The following is a 21,613-nucleotide window of genomic DNA, read 5'->3' on the forward strand; positions in this document are numbered from 1 at the left end:
GCGAGGAGGAGGACTCGATGATGATCCTTGGAAAAGGGGAAGGAGTGGTCTGTGATCACCACGAACGGGTGTCCGTATAAATAGATGTGAAAGTGCCGGCACCCCCACAGGATGGCGATGGCCTCTCTTTCAATCTGTGAATATCGTTGCTCTGTGGCAGTGAGGGTCCTGCTCGCATACGCAACTGGGGCCCACTCTCCGCACTGTTGTTGTTGAGTCAGGACAGCGCCGAGGCCGGTAGGGCTAGCGTCCACCACGAGTCGCGAATCGTAGCGAGGGTTGAAATAGGCCAGTGTCGTGTCGGCTGACAGTGCAGCTTTCGTTTTCTGGAAAGCATCTTGCTGCTATGGCCCCCGTTCTCACGTGGCGGTGGATTTCGTGAGGTCACGGAGGGGGCCTGTGAGGTCCGAGAGGTCTTTAATGAAACGCCCACAGTATGTTACCATACCCAGAAAACTGCGGACGGCGGTCACTGACGTTGGGGCGGGGGCCTCGTGGATGTCTTTGACCTTATTGGGGTCTGGTCCTACTCCTTGGTCAGAGAACTTGTAGCCGAAAAAGCTGATGTCCTTTCGTAGGAATTTGCATTTTTCTCTGTGGAGTGTTAGGCCCCGCTCTTGTAGCCTGGCGAAGACTGCTTGGAGGCGCTGGATGTGTTCGTCCAACGTCGCTGCGTGGACTAGAATATCGTCACTCACATTTAGCACGCCCTCCAGACCCTGTAGGACGTTCTGGATGATGTTCTGAAAAACCTCAGCTGCGCTGGATATCCCGAAGTTGAGTCTGGTATATCTCCATAGGCCGGCGTGGGTGGAGAAGGTTGTTATCGGGCGGGACTCCGGGTGCAGGGGGATCTGGTGATATCCTGATCTCAGGTCCATCTTCAAAAACCACTTTGATCCTGATAGCTCGCCGATGATGTCGTCAATGGTCGGTGTCAAGTGGCGCTCCCTCTTGATTGCAAGGTTGGGGATGCGCATATCCACGCAGATTTGCACGGCATCCGGTTGCTTCGGCTTCTTGGCTACCACAATGGGGGATACCCATGGGGTGGGCCAATTACTCTTTCGATTATTCTGGCCCTCTCCAGCATCCGCAACTCAGCTTCCACTTTGGGTCGCAGGTGGAACGCTATGCGTCGGTGTCTGAGGGCTACTGGGGCGACAGAGTGATCAATGTGGAGGCGAACAGCAGGTCCTTTCAAACAGCCGATTCTTTCGAACAACGACGGGTGCTGTATCACGAGGTGGTCAAAGCCGTGGGCTTGAACTGTAATGGCGAAATGGATCAGCCCTAGGTCTTGGGCGGTTCTGCAGCCGAGCAGGAATCCAGATCCTTCTTGCGAGACATAGACTTTGGTGTGTAGTTGGTGGGAGTCATGTGACACAGTTGTTCGGAAGACACCACACAGGCGTAGGGGTCGCCTGGTGCCGTAGGCGTACACCTGCACCCTTGTGGGGTGGAGCACTGGAGGGGTGTTTAATGTCCGGAATACGCTGGCCGCCATTAGGTTAATTGTCGCTCCGGTATCTATCAGAGCTGCCACTGCTTGATCTTGCACGTGTACTGTGCACATCGGTTCTGCGGACGGGGATGCGGCTAAGGTGTTGAGCATTCGTGACAGTGAAGGGCTCCAGCGGGGGCACTGCGGCCATGGCCATGAATGGGAGTTGGGAGGCTGTGGGGGCCCACAAATGTACTGGCACCAGGGGGCCAGGCGTTCAGGAGTCCGTTGTGGGGTGTAGGCAAATCAGGCAGAGTCCCAACAGCGTTGCACACGAGATGCGTGAGGAATCACCGGGCTTCCCTCATGCGAGATGCGTGGTAAATGGCAGGCGGGCCGCAGCGTAGCACGCGGGAGGCGTGTGGAGGCGTCTGGCGGCAGCACGCGGCAGGCACAGCAGGCAGGCGTGGAGGCAGGAGCAGAGGCAGACGCTAGCAGGGCAGCAGGCCGGGTTGCAGGCCGCAGTCACGCACCTTGGGCCGGATGGCCACGTGGACAGGAGGAGCGGAGACGCCAATGTAGGCGAGGTCCTTGCCACAGGAGGCACAGGCGCCGAGGAGTGCGGAATGCACCGGTGAGTGCGACAGTCGGGCGCTGGTCTGCAGAGCGGCCGCGGGGTGCAGGGGCGTACTCCGCTGGCGAGGTGGTGCGCCGTGCACGCTGAACGGGGCGCACTGTAGGGCTCAGCAGGGCTGTTGGAGGCTGGCTCGCGTTGGGCAGGGCGGCAGAGAGCCAGGCACGCGGTGGGGGTGGTGAGACCACCCGTCGTCGCCAATGTAAAATACTACTTGGGCCTGCTAGTAATGACTGGAGACCACACGTGTTATCAGGTAGTGGTCAGTATGGATCCTGCCACGCCCAGAGCCCTGGTCTATTTATTAACAACCTAACGTGCCCTCCGTCTCTACGTAGGGCGAGACCACTGCATGCACGCCTGAGGGGGCGTGGGCTGGTATAGCAACATTGTTCGTTGTGTGCCGTGGTTGCGTCCACCTCCGGCAACATTACAGACTCCTCCATTGTTGCTTCTTGCCCTGGTGGGACTCGCAGTCCCAGGGCTCACCTGCGTTGCTGCGTTGCTACAGCTGCTGACAGGGGAAGGCGCCAGGTCATTGTGCTACAAAGTGCTGCCTCTACCCCCGCAGTGTGGACTCCTCCGTCGTTGTTTCTGGCACTAGTGGGACTCGCTGTTCCAGGGCTCACCTGCGTTCCTGCCTTGCTATTGCTGCTGACGGGGGAGGCGCCAGGTCATTGTGCTACAAAGTGCTGCCTCTACCCCTGCAGTGTGGACTCCTCCATCGTTGCTTCTGTCCCTGGTGGAACTTGCTGTCCCAGGGCTCACCTTTGTTGCTACCTTGCTACAGCTGCTGATGGGGGAGGCGCCAGGTCATTGTGCTACAAAGTGCTGCCTCTACCCCCGCAGTGTGGACTCCTCCATCGTTGCTTCTGGCCCTTGTGGAACTGGCTGTCCCCGGGCTCACCTGCATTCCTGCCTTGCCACAGCTGTTGATGGGCGGAGGCTTCTGGTCATCGCGCTACAAAGTGCTGCCTCTACCCCCACAGCGCAGAACGCGCCTAGGACGCGCCCGGGCATGATCCTGTCTGTGCCAGTCCGCGGCCAAACGTGGCTGGGCTGGGCCACCCCTTTTTAGATTCATCTTTGGGCCCGGAGCAAGGGGTAAGTGGTTTCTCGAATACCTCATATCCTGTAAGGGGCGATTTTACCACAAATAACTAAACTCCAGGATCATGGGAAACGGAAATTGGCGCCAAACTCAAAAAGGAAAGGGAAAATTAAACTCTGGTACAAATACACCGATAACTTATTACTTAACTACTGCAATGGGTCTAATTAATAATGAAATAGCCAATGCTGAGGAATGCATTGCTGTTACTAAAACAGCCTTGAACACTGCTTTAGAAGAAGCTTGATTTGAAACAGCAATTTTAGAAAGCGGAACCAATAACTCATTATGCTCAGGGGGAAATGCACCTATCCCATCTAATGCAAATAAAGATCATATTTATTGACAACTTCACTATAGTTATCTGTACTATCAGGCAGCACTGAAATGATTTCCCCCCTTCTAAATAAAGTAAGCAACCCAACCAAGCCATGCCACCTAGGTCCAACAAACAGACCAAAGTCTTAAAGATGAGTAAAGCACATAGAACAGAAGGTGATTTGGCACCTAGCATCCCGAAAAGTCTTGAAAGCTTATTCAAGAAGTTACGCGCGAAAACAGACACTATAGAAAGAAGGCTAATGGCAGAGATAAAAACTATTAAGCATGATGTTGAATCTATTGGGAAAATGATTAATGACAAAACATAACCAGAAAAAATATCCAACCTAATCAACAATATTAAGATTCCAAACATGGAACTACAGAGCCATCCATCGCAAAATGTGAGCTACAAAGTCCCCTTTGTCCCCCCTGAATCCGGCCAAGAAAAGGATAACGCAAACACATGCTTAGGAAACAGTCACCACATGCGTATAACTAGCAATACCATTAAGAACAGTAAAAGCATCACAGTCAATAGAACCTCTAGTTTGCTAAGAAATCCTCACGATACCAGGCACTTACCACCCGAGGCAACACCATACATTATCATATTGAAAGACGCCCCAAAGTTGGTAGAGGGGGCCACCACTGAAACATGGATGGAGCTAAAGAACAAGGTTGTTCATTGGTTTACTAAAAGTAGCAATTGTAGTGCAAATTTTCTTCCACAAGCATTTATTATGTTACAAAGAGTGAACTGGGTTGCTCCTTCAAGGAAAATCGGACAAAGGGACTGTGTTGTTGTAAACTTTTGCTCATCAGATCTGGCCAGACATCTTCTTAGAGACAGCCAAAGGATGAGGGAGACACGGCCAGATGGTGTCATAACAGTACCCCTTGGGCTTTTCTATAAACCAGAAGGAGAACAATTTCCATGTAATAGTTACAGCCATTCATCTATAGATAGGCATACGCCATTGCCAATAACAAACAGATTCGCCCCACTAGGAATATGTAGTGATCTTGACTGACTAACTAAGTACTCAACGCAAGACCTGAATACAACTGGTCAATCAATCAATCATTTGTAGAGCATGCTACATACCCGTGAGGGTCTCAAGGTGCTGGGGGGGGGGGGCTTGGGGGTTGCTGCTACTAGAAGAGCCAGGTCTTAAGAAGTCGTCTGAAGGGCATCAGGTCCTGGGTCTGACGTAGGCCAGTAGGGAGAGTGTAAGCCCTACACACCACGAATATTTAAACCAAATGCCGGGACAGTACTAAAAGAGCCAAAACCATATATAGAATTCGGTCCTTACAACGTGGAATATTGCTGGGATTAGAAATAAATTCGCGGATGAAGCATGGATAGATACAATTAAAGGTTGTCAATTGATCCTTTTACAAGAGACATGGGAGACTACAGCCTTCTATATCGAGGGATACTCTTCAGTAATAACACCAGCAATTCCCTCTCGCACCAGCAGGTCAAAAGGACGTCTAGCTACTCTAATTGCAGTCACATCTTCATTAACTCAGAGTAGACGCACTAGGAGGTGAACAAGACTCATACAGTGCCTATGATTGTATAGCGGTTGTTCTACAATTGATTTAAATAATTGCTTTGAGTCATGTCTCCCTTTTTGTAAATAGCCATTATTGAAACCTGTATAGCTCACTCAACTGTACACACGTTGTTTTGGTTAGTTCACAAATCACTTGGGACACATTGCACTTTGTATATTATATTGTATGTCGCAGTCAAATCAATTTTATTCATTTGCTATTTTGAAATACAAAAAATACAAAAAATGGTTTGAAACTGGTATGATTGTGTTTCTCTTTTTGTTGCCACCCTCTCTCCAATACTTGGATTGTTATCAAGCCTTAGTCTATTAAGTAATTGATAAAGTGATATGCCACAGGAACCATTGTTTTCTCCAACTTACCAGAGCGTGAAGTGTAAACAACTTTGCAAAATCCACGAACGAAGCAGAGTTCACTGCCCAGGGTTAATACATTTTCACTTAAAAAAAGGTTTCATGGACGTTTTAGTTAGACTCACATTTCACTTGTACAAAACCAGAAAAATTCAGCAGTTATAGCTACCTGAGCTAATTATAACTGTTGCGTGTTAATCTAGGTTCCTGATCGATACTGTGACCTTATGCCCCTATTCGGCTATAAATCCATTTATTCCCTATATTGGCATAACCGTTCAAGTGCGATTTTCTGAAAAGTCATCTCTGGCCTCACACGAACAGAGCCACATTCCAGCATGACTCTCTGCTACTTCCTTTGCGACCAATTAGTGCAATGACAGAGCAGCAGTCACTATCTGATATTCCTAGATAACACTCCGAGTTCTTCAACAAGATAAAAACTTAGCAAACCTGGAAATCCCCGCTTGCTATGTTTTGATTAGTAATGGAACTCTAATGAGCAACTGATAACTATCACTTCCTAGTGACATCTTTAATTGACGTCTTATGTCCAGCAAACTTGCGTCAAACCCGGCACCTGTCAGGTATAAATATTACCAACGTTGCCTTAAGCAATGTTCGTTGCCTGTTGCTGATGCCAGCTGCCTGCATGACCCTGTGTTGGTAAATCTAGCACTCTGTCGCTGCAGCCTGCTATCCTGTGGTGGTGAAGCTGCTGATACCATTATCGCCGCTAAAGCGCGACCTATGGTGCAGTACGCTTAAGGAGCTGAACAGCCGTCCCTCTGCGAAGACATCCCGCAGATTCCAGCTGCCCGCGGACGCTGTCCCCCCTCCTTCCTCGACGCGCTGAAGAGAAGCCGCTGCCTTTCTCGTGCAGAGAAATCCAGTCCCGGCGCTTCCGGTTTACCCTCGCGGGTGACTGGGATATCGAGAGAGACCCCTGAAGGAGATACCAATCCTCCATCATTCTATTCAGAGGTATGGTGTTGACTAAACCCTTAGACGAGAATTCTTGAAACAAACCTTGGCAAAACCAACTTAACTTAAGCTACTTACTTACTCCCCTTCTCACGTGTTAGGCTTAGGTCAGGCACACTGGGGTAGGCTTAGTTAGAAGCACCAGTTGAGTATGTTAGCCTAATGTATATATGACTGTATATATGTTTTATTACTTTTAAACCATTGTATGGCTAAGAAACCATATCAATGCTTTTGCAGTTCTATTTCGCAATACTTATCTTACTGTACGTACTTTTTATAATAATAATTATTGCAATTGTGGCAATACATTTCTCTTGTACGGGAAGAAAGACTGTTCAATAAATGTTAACCTTTATTGATACACGCCCGTCTCTCTATTCTCTACATCTCGTGAAAGTAAACTGCACTAGACTGACTGAGTAAAATACAGGTCTATTGTTTCACACGACCCTAGAGATTGACTCTTGATCTGAGGAGCAAAGTTGTCATTTTGCACGGTTGTTGGAAAACTGAATCCCTTCTTGTCTGTGCCAAGGAAGCTGATCACTTCCTATGCAGAGAAGAAAGTTTCCAGTGACCTCTGAGCTAGTTGGTAACACAACCCAATTAAGTTTAGCATAGTCAGTGGAGGCCTGGAATATAAGCAGTTCCACGTTGATACTACTGTTTATGTTATTCCAATGCGCAGGGCCTAGCGGGAAACTAGGAACTACACTACATGGCGCCCAACGTTTGGTAAGGCGATAAACTAACGCAAGACAGTAGAGTAACTCAGTCGTGCATATTTCACACAGACCCCTTTCTCCCGTAAATACTCCAATAGACGTCTGGAGTGGGTGAAAGGTTAAAATCCGCCCGACCTTAGTAGGAAGAGATTCCTATGTAAAGCTCTGGTTTATTCAACGTTGAAGGATACAGTGTTCCAAAATATTGTGCACCTAATCTTTGTCTCCTTGGAGACCTACTCTGCAAAGCCTGCATTTTTTAAATGTCAGACAGTGAAGAAGAGAGGGAAGCAGCTAGGCTGGCTTCCATACTGATAGAGGAGGACTCGAGTCTCCTACAGGCAGACCCGGATGCTATAATCATCCCGGTTCACTTAAGAAGATCTATAACTTTAAAACTTATAGAAAACGGACTGACACCTCAAGGTGGTACAGTAATTTTCGTGATAGAGGCTCACGAGTATCGGCAGACAGAGGTATTCTATTCATGGATAAACTTTCCAGCGGCAAACGCTAGAACACAAGAGTTTCACTATTACAAAATAGAGGAACCTCCGGGAGAGTACGCTCCTTTCGAGGAGATTGAAATCCCACTTAAATTTCAAGAGCACCTGCTCTGGTTTAATGGCGCCCTAAAACACAATAATCACATAACCAGGCTCGGTCCACTAGGTAGACCAGGAGCAACGTGGCCGGTTCTAGCCAGCTACACACCACATCCTGACATTGCAAGAATGTCTAAGGAAGAGCTGTTAGTACAGCTAAACACATTAATAAAAATACATAGGCAATTAGTCCAATATGTAATGCGGACTGCAACAGTCCAGCCAGCTGTTAATTCACACCAGCTGACCCCTCACCAGGGGAACACAAATAAAATAACACCACAGAACATACAGTCATGTCTTGGTAAAACACCCGTAAAACGGGAAAAAATTCCTTTCTGGTTAGCACAGAAAATCACTCAAATAGAGGCAGTATTTCCTGATACTACCCCTGTTGAGAAACACAGAATCTTGACCATCTGCCCTCCTATGGGAATCGCACCACACGTGGAGGACTGTGACACTTGGGGTACAGTCTTTGCTTCCATTTATACAAAAACACACGGTGTTCCGTCTAAGGCGGTAATACCAGAAGTGCTAAAACAGATTCAAAATGAATTCGGTCCAGAGCCCGCTTTAAATCTAGGATGAAATTACTGAAAGACTTCAAGCAGGTCTCGGCTATATTATTAGCCAACATTAGAGGAGAAGCAGCATCTGTGGCGATTCGCCAGAAGTTGAGGAAAACAGATATAAAAGATCCTGTTGAGCTTGCAAAAATCATAGAAAAATGCTATGAAGAATTAGGTAGAGACAGCTTGGGTGGGAAACCAGTAAAACCCCAACTGCTCGAAAGTCCTGAAAAATTATTTATTAAAAATAATTCAAACACTCCTAAAAAGAGCTGGGATGGAAATAAACAATCCACTCCCAAGGAAAAAGTTTTCCAGTCCAGAGGAAGGTCTCCTCGACGGAGGGAAAGAACTCCGACTCGAGAACGCCAGTCTCCCCAGCGGGAGCCCTCTGAGAAAAGATATAACCTTAGAAATAGGGATAATCTGAAAAAACCTGATAGATATCAAAGTATTGATACACGTCCCTCTCGATCTCTTCCACAGAATTCGGAAGGAAGAGGACGGTCAGACCCAGGAGAGCACACCAAGTCCAAAGACAAGGAACCTGCTCAGAGTAAAAAATCTCAATTTCCTAAAAAGAAGGTAGCCAGTATTAGAGTAATCAACCATGCCGAGGATACTGAGGACACAGTTGAAAAACGGGGAGTGGGCATTGACAATGTTGGACAGTGCAGCAGAAATCAGTATAGCGCGCAAGAACTTGATGAGTCATCTAGAGACAGTGGACACGAATGAGTACATTCAGGTTGAAACTGCCGACACCAGACTTAGCGAGCCCCATAAAATATACGAAATAACATTGCGTATGGAGGGTGATAAGACTAGGAAAATTAAGGGTCTGTTTTGGGATAAGCTCTCAAAAGGCTATGATATTCTGTTAGCTGAAAAAGATTGGCCCCCAGAGTTTGTCAGGGAGTGCCCTCGTGGCGAAGAAGTGATTATGCCTGCCTTCTCGAATCACATACCGATTCATAAAAAATATACATATGCACGGAAATGGGCAGTAGCCCAAGCACCTGCATTGTATAAAAATCATGTAGGATGGGATGAGGACTCTCCTCCTCACAAAATCCAACTAAAAAGTGAACCAACTGCCCAACGGCAGTATCCCATAAAGCAAGAAGCTAAAAAACAGGTCAGGGAGATCTTAGATCGACTTGAATACCAGGGGGTGATTGAAACATGCACCTCTCAAATGAACAATCCTTTGTTTCCTGTCTCCAAGCCAGACAATTCATATCGTCTAGTTTTGGACTACAGACATCTTAATACATGTTGCAAAACTTTTGCAGTACAGAACTCGCATAGTGCAGCCCTAATGAATAACATAGTTAGGAAAAAATATAAAACGACATTAGATATATCTAATGGTTTCTTTTGTCAAAACATTGCACCAGAAAGCAGATATTTGACCGTTTTCTCCGCATTTGGGTCGCAGAAAAAATTCTGTCGACTCCCACAGGGGTTCAAGAACAGCCCAGGACTATTCTCAGCTAGGGTAACAGAGTTACTACAAATCTATGATGATGAAGCATTATCTTACGTAGATGATATTTATCTCACAGACGACGACTTGGATACTCACTTGAAGAGAGTGAACACCATTATACTTGGGTTCGCAGCAGAGGGTTACAAATTCAACTTTAAAAAGTCCCGAATTGCCCATCTGACAGTACTATTTTTAGGGTACGAATTATCAAGTGAAGGGAAAAGCCTAGCGGACAACTTCTTAGAGAAGTGCGCTGTACTCCAAGCTCCAAAAACGCTGAAGAATTTACAATCCATTCTAGGTTTTCTGAATTTCGGAAGAACTTACATCCTAAATTACGCAGAGAGGGTTAAACCTCTCTACGAACTAATAAAACCTGATTTTAAACAAATCAATTGGACTCAAAAACACACAGAAATTTTGAGATCACTGCAAACAGACATGTTAGCAAAAACAAAATTAGACACACGTGACAACACACGTGATCTTGTAATCCGAGTCATCCCAGGAAGATGCGGATTCACGTACCTAACCTCTAATGAGGGAGAAAAGGTACCAATAGCTTACAAATCACATTTGTACACAAAGGCTGAAATAAAATTCAGTTCAACGGAGAAAATTCTAACTGCAGTTCAGACTGCTGTAGCGAAAGAAAGGCCCCTAGCACAAGGTAAACGAATAATAATCGTAACACCCATACCGGCTTTAGAAGCGGTAACTAAAGCAAGCATTCCTAATGCTAAAGCTTTGCATCCAAGATGGATTCAGTGGGTTAATTCTCTTGCTGCAACAGACGTAGTTTACGAATTTGATCCTAACTTAAAAACACAGGAATTTTTACAATATGAATATGAATGTCCTCTGCCAATTGAAATCCTGCCTCTCGAGGAATACGGAAGTATTATATATACTGACGGATCAGCACAACCCGCAGTTGGGGGTAAGCAAGCTTACAGTGCTGCGTGCGCGATTGTAAAAGGTCGCTGGCACAAAGGAAAATTTAGACCACTGGTCACCAAAACACAATCTCTAGGAGATTGCTCGGCTCAACGAGCTGAATTAGTAGCATTTAAGATGGCGCTAGAAAATTCCGATCGCGAATTCCCCACACTAATAGTGTGCGATTCTTTTTATTGCGTACAATCTTATAATGAATACTTGCAGAATTGGGTGGAAAATGGTTTCAAAGATGCAAAAGGTGGCACAATAAAGCATAAAATGCTTTGGGAACAGGTAGTTCTTTTACAAAAAGAACTACAAAAGACTCACGTGATACATACACTGAGTCATCAACGTGATGGCGTTCACGTTGCAGGGAATTCATTGGCTGATGGAGCCGCGAAGGCAGCTGTGCAAACGGCTTCCGTAGCTGCGATAACTCGGTCACAAACAAAAATAGACAGCGATATTCTACAAGCTGTCAGTATGTCAGTAAAAAATGATAAGAAAACACTCCCAAAAGGCTTTCCTGAAAAGTACTTGTACTTAACGGATATAAATAATGTTCCTTTTGCTCGAATCCCTGGAGTGGGGGATAGAGTAATTCCAAACAGGGAACACAGACTAGGACTAATCAAAGCGGCACACGAAGGACTTGCTTCTGCACACGCTAGCGTTACCGCAACAATATCACTATTAAAACAGAGATATTGGTGGCCTCGCTTGAGAATACAAACTAAAAAGTATGTATTAGAATGCGACATATGCCAAAGGATAAAAGTATCAACAGTAAAACGACCAGCGCAGACACCCCTTCTCATCTCGGATAAACCATTTGCATGCGTTTACCTGGACCACTGTGGTCCCCTACAAAGGGACGGCAACTATAGATATATCATGGTAGCAGTGGATTCCTGTACGAGGTTCATATGGATGTGGCCCCAGCGCTCGGCTGACGCTAGAACGGTTATAAAAGATTTGCGAGTCTTTATCGGCACATACGCAATTACCACGTTCCATTCTGACCAGGGTCCTGCTTTCAGCTCTCGAGCCTATAAGGAGGCCATGGCTAGCATGGGAATTGGGTTGCGGTATTCTTGTCCGTCACACCCGGAAGGGAATAGTGTGGTAGAAAGAAAAAACCGGGACATAAAGCAATCTATAACAGCGAAGGTATTAGGTTCAGGCGCTGGGTGGGTCAAACATTTAATAAGTGTCCAGACTAGTCTTAACAACATGCCAAGAAATTCTCTAAAAGGTTTCAGCCCATACGAACTATTGTTCGGAATTAGAATGCGAGTTCAGGACCTCGATAGTCAAATGTCAGTGGTACAAGAAGAAACAAAGCACTTTGATGTAAAGGATCGTTTGGCTGTTTTACAGGAACTGAATGAAACAAGAAAATCATTAAGCAACATAAATTTAAAGCAACAGCCAAGTACCACTGACGAGGCACCACCCGCAACAGCCCCAGCAAGGCCTGTCTGGATTCCAAAGATTGGGGATCTAGTCAGAGAAAAGATCGCGGTTAAGAAGGAATTTGGGCCTTCTTACAGAAAAGCAGTACCTGTCTTAGCAGTCACCGGAACAAGATCAGTTGTGCTACCGCCCCTTGCTGGTAAAAAGGAGAACAGAGTCGTGTCTATCGATCTGGTAAAACCACAAGCATGTGGCCTATAATCAACAGTAGGCCCAGTGGACTCCCAAGAAACAACAGAATACCCAAACTTGCAACAATCCAAGAGGTTCAAACTGAAAGACTAATCACATTCGATCAGCCTGCAGTGCACAATGAAGGACTATGCAATAATGCCATGGAACTCGTGCCTCTTGAAACACAGATTGAAACAGTTCGTCAAGAAACAACACCAGTCTACAATGACGTGGCATCAGAAAGTGCTACCGAGAGACAGATTGAAAGAACAATCCCATCAATTGACAGAACTGCCTCTGGTTATTTCATCAACTTCGACAACTTCTCTGAAGATTTAAACGACCCCGAAGTGATGCCAGAAACAAAAAAGTCTTTTAAAGAAAAAGCAACGGAACTCTTTCATCAACTGAAGAAAATCTACCTTGTTTCCCCTTGGCTAGAGTTCTGGTTCGGTCTAGGTGTATTTTTCCTCCTGCTTTGGCTCATCATGGTACTATGTTTGGGAAAATTCATTGAAGGAAAATATATTACAATGGACACAGCAAGTCAGAACATCAACCTAGTCCTGAAACCACACAGATCATCCCACGTGAAGAAAAGAGAACTGTCAACAGTAAATGTCACAGCAATTCCAATACCTGGTGGGGTAGTATGGGAGAAAACGGACTATGAGATATATGGTCCGGTCGAAATCCTTAAGTATCCTCATCAACTAAAGGTTTCCTTAAGTGACTTTGTGACACCAAGTACATTCTCTGATGATTGGGACTTTAACAGTATTAATGACATGATGTCTGATTTAGTAATGTCAGCTAGATTCACAGATCATGATTATTTACAAGGTTCATCTAGTTATGAGCAGTTATTCTGTTACACCCACTATGGGGATCATTACTTGCATAAATCTGCACAGCCTAGAAATGTTTTTATGTATAATCAATGGGAACATTGTTCTACACCACCTAAAAGCAGTTCTAAAGCATTTTTTGAGAAATTCAAATATTTTTCAGGGTTTAACACCAGTGATGCAGAAACGTTTTATTATAAACTGTTAGATAAAACAGGAATGAAAACAATGCTGACAAATTCTAAATTGATATATTCAGAAGCATTTTATGACAAAATGATGACATTTGGTTTTGATTATTGGAAAAATAATATTGAAACGAAAACAATTTGGGGTACAAAAGATTGGCAGGTGCAAGGCATTGAAGCACTATTTAGAACCTGCATGATACCAGAACAAATGTTGTTTTTAAATGACACTATACACCAAACATCTTGTCTTGGCCTAGCTAAGATCAAAGACCTTAAAACACCGTCTATTCCAAAGCCAATACCTGAGAATACAACCACAGATATTGAGTTAGACGTGTCACAAATTTTACATTTCAACAGAACACATCCTGATTGGAAAAAGTGGTTAATCTGGCCTACAGACACAAATAGCTGTCAAGATAGATTCCTGAATAAAACACAGGGTTTAAAAATGACCAGATTAGACTCTAGATACTCCCAGAGACAACATCCAGGGATTATAACAACATACAGTGTAGGGAAACTCTGCCTCGAATGGCTAACTACATCCACACTGGCTGAAATTAAGCAACACTTATCTTTATTAAAAGATGGTGCTGATTTGCGCGATTTCATTCTTGGACCACGCAAACAGCGTCAAAAGCGTTTCATAGCGACCAGTATCTATGCTGCTTACAATCTATATGGAAATTACCATACACTCATTCTTGCTATAGTGACAGCGACAAAAATGTATTTCTTAGTGGTGAGAATTGTAAACATTCACTAAGCAGTATACTTTTGTGTCAGGGTATTAATTTACACGGAGCATGTGATGGAAATTCAAACAACCTTTCATGCCACCAGCTAGTCACACCTGCAACTCAGATAGAGCCCTTCTTTATGCAACTCGCAAACGGGAGTTACATTCTTAGAACGGATCACAGATGTTGTGGCCTGACGCCAGGGAAAAGTTATCTAATAGAAGTAACGTCCATGGTCAAATGTTGTATGCAAGCATTGTTCCCGAGCGGGCCTCCAGACATAGTGACTCCCCTCTGGCCTCGTCTGAATCTCTATTCTATACGAATTGATACATTAAGCAAAATGAAATCTGTACTTTTACAGACAACAGTGCCTATAACGTCATCTAAAGAGACGTATGATCTTCTAGTCGCAAGGACGACTACTGAAGTTCATGACCTTTTATCAACAAATTGCCCAGTGCATTTCGTAGAAATGTTCAGCCAACTCCTTAACATGTCTAGTGCAACAAGCATCCCAGGCATATTTAAGACAGTTTTTACGGGACTGCTAACACCCTTCCAGGCAGTTTTGGGAATCTTTCCTAATTTTGTGCACTCCATTTTTGGCGGCATACCATTATTTTTGGGACTCATCGCAGGGATTCTATTTTTGACCCTCCTGCTACGTTATGGCAAGCCTCGGCTCAGACATAGCTCCCATGGGAATGGAAGAGACAATCCTAGCAATGCGCTACCGGGACAGGATAACTAACGTCCTTGGATTGGCCAGGCTGAGAGATCTAAACATGACCTGGTTCCTTTCATTCAGACCGATATGGCAAAATTGCATTTTACCTGTGCTACGGTGTATGCTTTGCGGCGATGAATGCGTGTTGGACATCTGTCTTTCACTTCCATCAGCAGTACCAATGGACGTCGATACTTTGCTCAGTCCAATAACGGCTCACGCATTGTGTTGTCCCCAGCGGCTACCAATCCTGATGACGGCATTTGTGGAGACTCCTGTACTACAGCCAAGTGGTAACAGTGGAGCGAGTGACAAAAGCAACATCATCCAGGTACAACGTTCTGTGAGCATTGCTGCTCCCGACTATGATGACAGCAATCATTCTCACACCTGCCAAGTTACAGCGCTATCTATTTTGGTTGAACTATCACCTGAATTTGTAGACCAATTCTTTGAGAGCCTGTCTGATACGATGTTCTCACCCACAGAGAAACAATAACTTTTAGAAGCTTTTCCGACACACAGCGTTCCCATGAACTCTGAATTCGGCCTTCAGTTTTGATCAACAAAAACTGCCAAGAGCTATGGAAATCTATTTTCTTTAAATTGGACAATTTTTCTAATATTGACCTTTTTTGGCACGAACAATTCTTTGCTTAACGTAAAAACTATTCTTAGAGAACAGAAGCTTCACACTTCTATTTCTAAACACATCTAGAGACATAACAACGTTACACCAGCCTCTAGCACACATGTTATTACAATGCATTTTTATGTGATGATTTATCTCGCATTTCTTCTGTCAGAGATACTTCATGTGTAATTCTTTATGCATAATCGTTCATTGATTTCATATGCAATAATTTTTTAATGATTACTATGCTTTAAAAAACGTGCAGTACCTAAATTCCATGTATTACTAGTACGCCTATTTCGAATGCATTTATGTATTTTGGGGTGGGCAATGTTACACATGCATCTAATTGCTTAGTTTTAGTAATTTTGATGGACATTAACCCGTGGAGTGGGTGTTGCGTGTTAATCTAGGTTCCTGATCGATACTGTGACCTTATGCCCCTATTCGGCTATAAATCCATTTATTCCCTATATTGGCATAACCGTTCAAGTGCGATTTTCTGAAAAGTCAGCTCTGGCCTCACACGAACAGAGCCACATTCCAGCATGACTCTCTGCTACTTCCTTTGCGACCAATTAGTGCAATGACAGAGCAGCAGTCACTATCTGATATTCCTAGATAACACTCCGAGTTCTTCAACAAGATAAAAACTTAGCAAACCTGGAAATCCCCGCTTGCTATGTTTTGATTAGTAATGGAACTCTAATGAGCAACTGATAACTATCACTTCCTAGTGACATCTTTAATTGACGTCTTATGTCCAGCAAACTTGCGTCAAACCCGGCACCTGTCAGGTATAAATATTACCAACGTTGCCTTAAGCAATGTTCGTTGCCTGTTGCTGATGCCAGCTGCCTGTATGACCCTGTGTTGGTAAATCTAGCACTCTGTCGCTGCAGCCTGCTATCCTGTGGTGGTGAAGCTGCTGATACCATTATCGCCGCTAAAGCGCGACCTATGGTGCAGTACGCTTAAGGAGCTGAACAGCCGTCCCTCTGCGAAGACATCCAGCAGATTCCAGCTGCCCGCGGACGCTGTCCCCCCTCCTTCCTCGACGCGCTGAAGAGAAGCCGCTGCCTTTCTCGTGCAGAGAAATCCAGTCCCGGCGCTTCCGGTTTACCCTCGCGGGTGACTGGGATATCGAGAGAGACCCCTGAAGGAGATACAATCCTCCATCATTCTATTCAGAGGTATGGTGTTGACTAAACCCTTAGACGAGAATTCTTGAAACAAACCTTGGCAAAACCAACTTAACTTAAGCTACTTACTTACTCCCCTTCTCACGTGTTAGGCTTAGGTCAGGCACACTGGGGTAGGCTTAGTTAGAAGCACCAGTTGAGTATGTTAGCCTAATGTATATATGACTGTATATATGTTTTATTACTTTTAAACCATTGTATGGCTAAGAAACCATATCAATGCTTTTACAGTTCTATTTCGCAATACTTATCTTACTGTACGTACTTTTTATAATAACAATTATTGCAATTGTGGCAATACATTTCTCTTGTACGGGAAGAAAGACTGTTCAATAAATGTTAACCTTTATTGATACACGCCCGTCTCTCTATTCTCTACATCTCGTGAAAGTAAACTGCACTAGACTGACTGAGTGAAATACAGGTCTATTGTTTCACACGACCCTAGAGATTGACTCTTGATCTGAGGAGCAAAGTTGTCATGTTGCACGGTTGTTGGAAAACTGAATCCCTTCTTGTCTGTGCCAAGGAAGCTGATCACTTCCTATGCAGAGAAGAAAGTTTCCAGTGACCTCTGAGCTAGTTGGTAACACAACCCAATTAAGTTTAGCATAGTCAGTGGAGGCCTGGAATATAAGCAGTTCCACGTCGATACTACTGTTTATGTTATTCCAATGCGCAGGGCCTAGTGGGAAACTAGGAACTACACTACATAACGTATGCCCCCACAATGCACTGCTTATGACCACACATATTACATCATTCATGACATGGTCATTGACATCACTGATGACATCTCAAATGACATCACTGATGACATCTCAAATGACATCACTGATGACATCACCCAGTGAGTGTAACTTTTTGCTAATAGTTTATATTTGTTAACATATATAATACGCTACCACAAAAGGGAAATTAGTATAGTAGATGCACAAATAATGAGTGATACTAATTCTAACATATATTATGTGAAAGGTAGTTTGAATGTGTGTATCTGTCGGTGTGTGAGTGGGTGTCTGAGTGACTGTATAGGTGTGTGATTGGATGTATGTGTATATAAGTGGGTGTGTAAGTATCTGTGTGTGTGAGTGAGTGGCTGTGTAAGTGGCTGTATTGGTGAGGGAGTGGTGTGTGTGTCAGTAATTGTATGGGTGATGGAGTGGGTGTCTGAATGGCTGTATGAGTGAGTGACAATGTGTAAGTGGCTGCATGGGCGAGTGAGCGGTTGCTTGAGTGGGTGTTCGGTTAAGTGAGTTGGTGTGTGACTGGCTGCACTGGAGAGTGTTTCTCTGTGTGAATAGCTGTATGGGTGAGTGAGTAGATTTTGGGAGAGCTTGTATGGATGTGTGAATGGTATGTTAGCGGTTGTGTGGGTGTTTGAGTGAGTGTGTCTGAGTGTTTGTATGGGTGAGTGAGTGGTTGTGTTGATAGGATGTATAGGTGAGTGAGTGGTTGTATGAATAGCTGTATGGGTGAGTAGGTGGTTGTCTGAGTAGCTGAGTGAGTGAGGGGGCATGTGAGTGCCTGCATAGGTGAGGGAGTGGGTGTGTGAGTTGTTTATGGTTGAGTGAGTAGTTGTGCAAGTACTTGTATGGGTCTGTGAATGGGTATGCAAGTGGTTCGATATGGGTGTGAATGGATGTGTGAGTGGTTGTGTGGAATATGTAATCAGTGATGTCATTTGGGCTGTCATTAGTGATGTCATAAGTATTCACTGACCATGTCATGAGTGATGTAATATGTGAGGTCATAAATAGGGTATTGTGGGGGCGTAAGTTATAGTTAGCTCAGATACTATAATTTCTTTGGTTTTATATGAGTGAAATGTAAGCCTAACTATAAAGCCCCTGCAACTTTTGTTTTTTTCAGTGAATTTCTAAGTTTTTTAATTCTATTTCCTAACTATAACGTCTCTGTAACCTTTGTTTTCCTCAGTGAATTTACTTTTTTTTTACATTCTATTTCCTAACTGTAACCGATAACATTTGAGAGTGGGCATGTGAGTGGCTGTGCAGGTTTGGTTAGTGGGTGTGTGAGTGGGGGAATGTCTGAGAGAGTCTGTGAGTGGTTGTGTGAGTGGTTGTGTGAGTGTCCGAGTGTGTCTGTGTGTGTGTCGGTAAGAGTCTGATGGTGGTCTGGGAGTGGGTGTGTCAGTCTCTGAGTGGATCTGTGAGTAGGTGCATGAGTCTCTGAGTGGGTCTGTGAATGGTAACTAGGTGTGGGCATAAAATTCTGTTCCACTCTTGGAATTTGCAGAATTCAGCAACTCCACGTTCCATGGATAACGAAGAGTTACCAATAAACTCCACACTCCACAACAGAGTCAAATTCTTTTGTGCCATAGGTGAGCATGATCGAGCAGGAGTGAACGTGACTGCAACCTGTAGTGCACCAGGAGGCCCAAGCCTTTTTCAGTGTAAAGAAAGGGGGCGGGGTCTCTGATGATATTTCATCAATCCGGCTGTCGGGGACTTACTGGTGGTAACAATAAGGGTACTTAGCCCCAATGACCCTCAGCAGTCAAGGGGACTTCATCTCCCAACCAGTAGAATGCCAGGAGGCCCCTGTACAGAGGGGTTAAGGAAGGAAGCGGGGTCTTAGATGATGTCTCAGTGGTCTGGCTGTGGGGGACTTACTTTTGGCAACAATAGGGGTTCTTTGTAACCCTGGGTGTAGTTCAAGAAGTAGCGCTACGCTTAACTACGTGAAGTGCACTTCGCACTACGCGAGCTACGCGTAGCACTACCCGAACTGCGTAGTACCCTGTTCGCACTGTGCAAGATGCCGTTTTCAATGATTGCACAGTGAGGACAAGCATCCGGCACTGTGCAATCATTGAAAATGGCACCTTGCGCAGTGCGAGCTGTAGTTTTCTGCAGCTAAAGTAGATTTTTACTTCAGCAACAGCTTTCTCATCGCGGACCAGTAATTTCTTATCGCGAGCATATGCGAACACTCGCAAAGAGAAACCTGACCTCCCCGCATTGAGAATCTCGCCAGGAGGTTTATTTTCCACGCCCGCGATTGGCAACTTGATCTTGCTGATCGCGAATGAGGAAAAAGGCTTGCCGGGATGTCATTTTGTTTGCTCGCGGTCGCCAACTTGACGTTGAGGGCCACAAGCAAGCAAAAAAAAACCGCTGCACTACGCTAAGCTACGAGTGTTTGCACTGTGCTACGTGCAGTTTGCGTAGTGCGAAGTAGCGGAAACTTCGCAAACTACGTGAGCGTAGCGTTGTGCTTTGCCCAGGATTAGTTCTTGGCCCCCAACAACCCTCAGCAGCCAAGGGGACATCATCCTCTAACCAGTAGTACCCAGGAGGCCCTATGCAGAATGGTTAAGAAATGGAGCTGGCCTCTGGCCACGTCTCAGCAATCCCATGGTGGGGGACTCACTTGTCACAATAGGGGCTTTGGCCCACAATGACCCTCAGCAGCCAAGGGGACCTTATCCCCCCAAGCAGTAGTACGCCAGGATGCCCCTCTGCAGAGTGGTTGAGAAAGGGGGTGTGATCTCCCATGACGTTTCAGCAATCCATCTCTGGGGAACTTACTTGTGGCAACAATAGGAGTTCTTGACCCCCAATGACCCTTCGCAGCCAAGGGGACTAAATCCCCCACTCAGTGGTGCACTAGGAGGCCCCTGTCTCGAGTGGTTGAGAAAGAGGGTGGGGCCTACGATGATGTCTCTACAATCCGGCTGTGGGCAGGGCCGGACTGGGAAACAAAACTGGCCCTAGCAAAGAGCTTGGCCGGCCCCCCTGGGAGCGGCCGAGCTGGTTTCCAGGGCCGGTTTTGGACAATTTTGTTACAGGGCCGCAAAAACGGCCCTGTAACAAAAACGCCCCCACAGGGGCCCAAAATCGGCCCCCACTCTAGCGGCCCACCGGGGAAACGCCCGGTGCCCGCTACGGCCAGTCCGGCCCTGGCTGTGGGGGACTTACTTTTGGCAACAATAGGAGTTCTTGGCCTCCAATGACCCTCAGCTACCAAGGAGACTTCATCCCCCAACCAGCAGAGCACCAGGAGGCTCTTGTTCAGAGTGGTGGAGAAAGGGGGCTGGCCTCCGACCACATCTCAGCAATAGCACTGTGGAGGACATATTTGTTGCAACAATAGGGGTTCTTGGCCTGCAATGACGCTAAGCAGCTAAGGAGACTTCATCCCCCAACCAGTACTACACCAGGAGGCCCTGTGCAGAGTGGTGAGAAAGGGGGCAGGGCCTCCGACGATGTCTCAGCAATTCTCAGGAAGCTCGTTTTTGACCTTTATTTTGCCTGTTACTGGTTGTTGCTGACCTTTATGCTGTCTCTTTCTGCTCCTTTCTCACCTTTATTTTGTCTCGTTCAGCTCATTTCTCACCTATATCCTGCTTCTTTCTGCTCGTTTCTCACTTTTATTTTGCCCATTTCTTTTCATTTCTCGCCTATATTATGCCTCTTTCTGCTCGTTTCTCACCTTTGCCTTGTCTCTTTCTGCTTGTGTTTGACCTTTATTTTGCCTCTTTCTGCTCCATTCCCACCTTTCTTTAGTCTCTTTCTCCTCAATTCTCACCTTTTTCTCCTTCTTTCTGGTCCTTTCTCAGCTTTTTCTGCCTCTTTCTGCTCATTGCTGACCTTTATTCTGTCTCTTTCTCCTGGTCTCTCACCATTATCACCCCTCTTTGTGCTAATTTGGGACCTCTATTCTGTTACTTTCTGCTCGTTTCTGACCTTTATCTTGCCTCTTTCTGCTCATTGCTGACCTTTATTTTGCCTATTTCTGCTAATTTCTGACCTTTATTCTTCCTACTTCTGCTCAGTTCTCACTTTTATCTTGCCTATTTGTGCTCATTGCTTA

This window comes from Lissotriton vulgaris, chromosome 5, assembly GCF_964263255.1.
Source record: "Lissotriton vulgaris chromosome 5, aLisVul1.2, whole genome shotgun sequence".
NCBI classification, from domain to species: Eukaryota; Metazoa; Chordata; class Amphibia; order Caudata; family Salamandridae; genus Lissotriton; species Lissotriton vulgaris.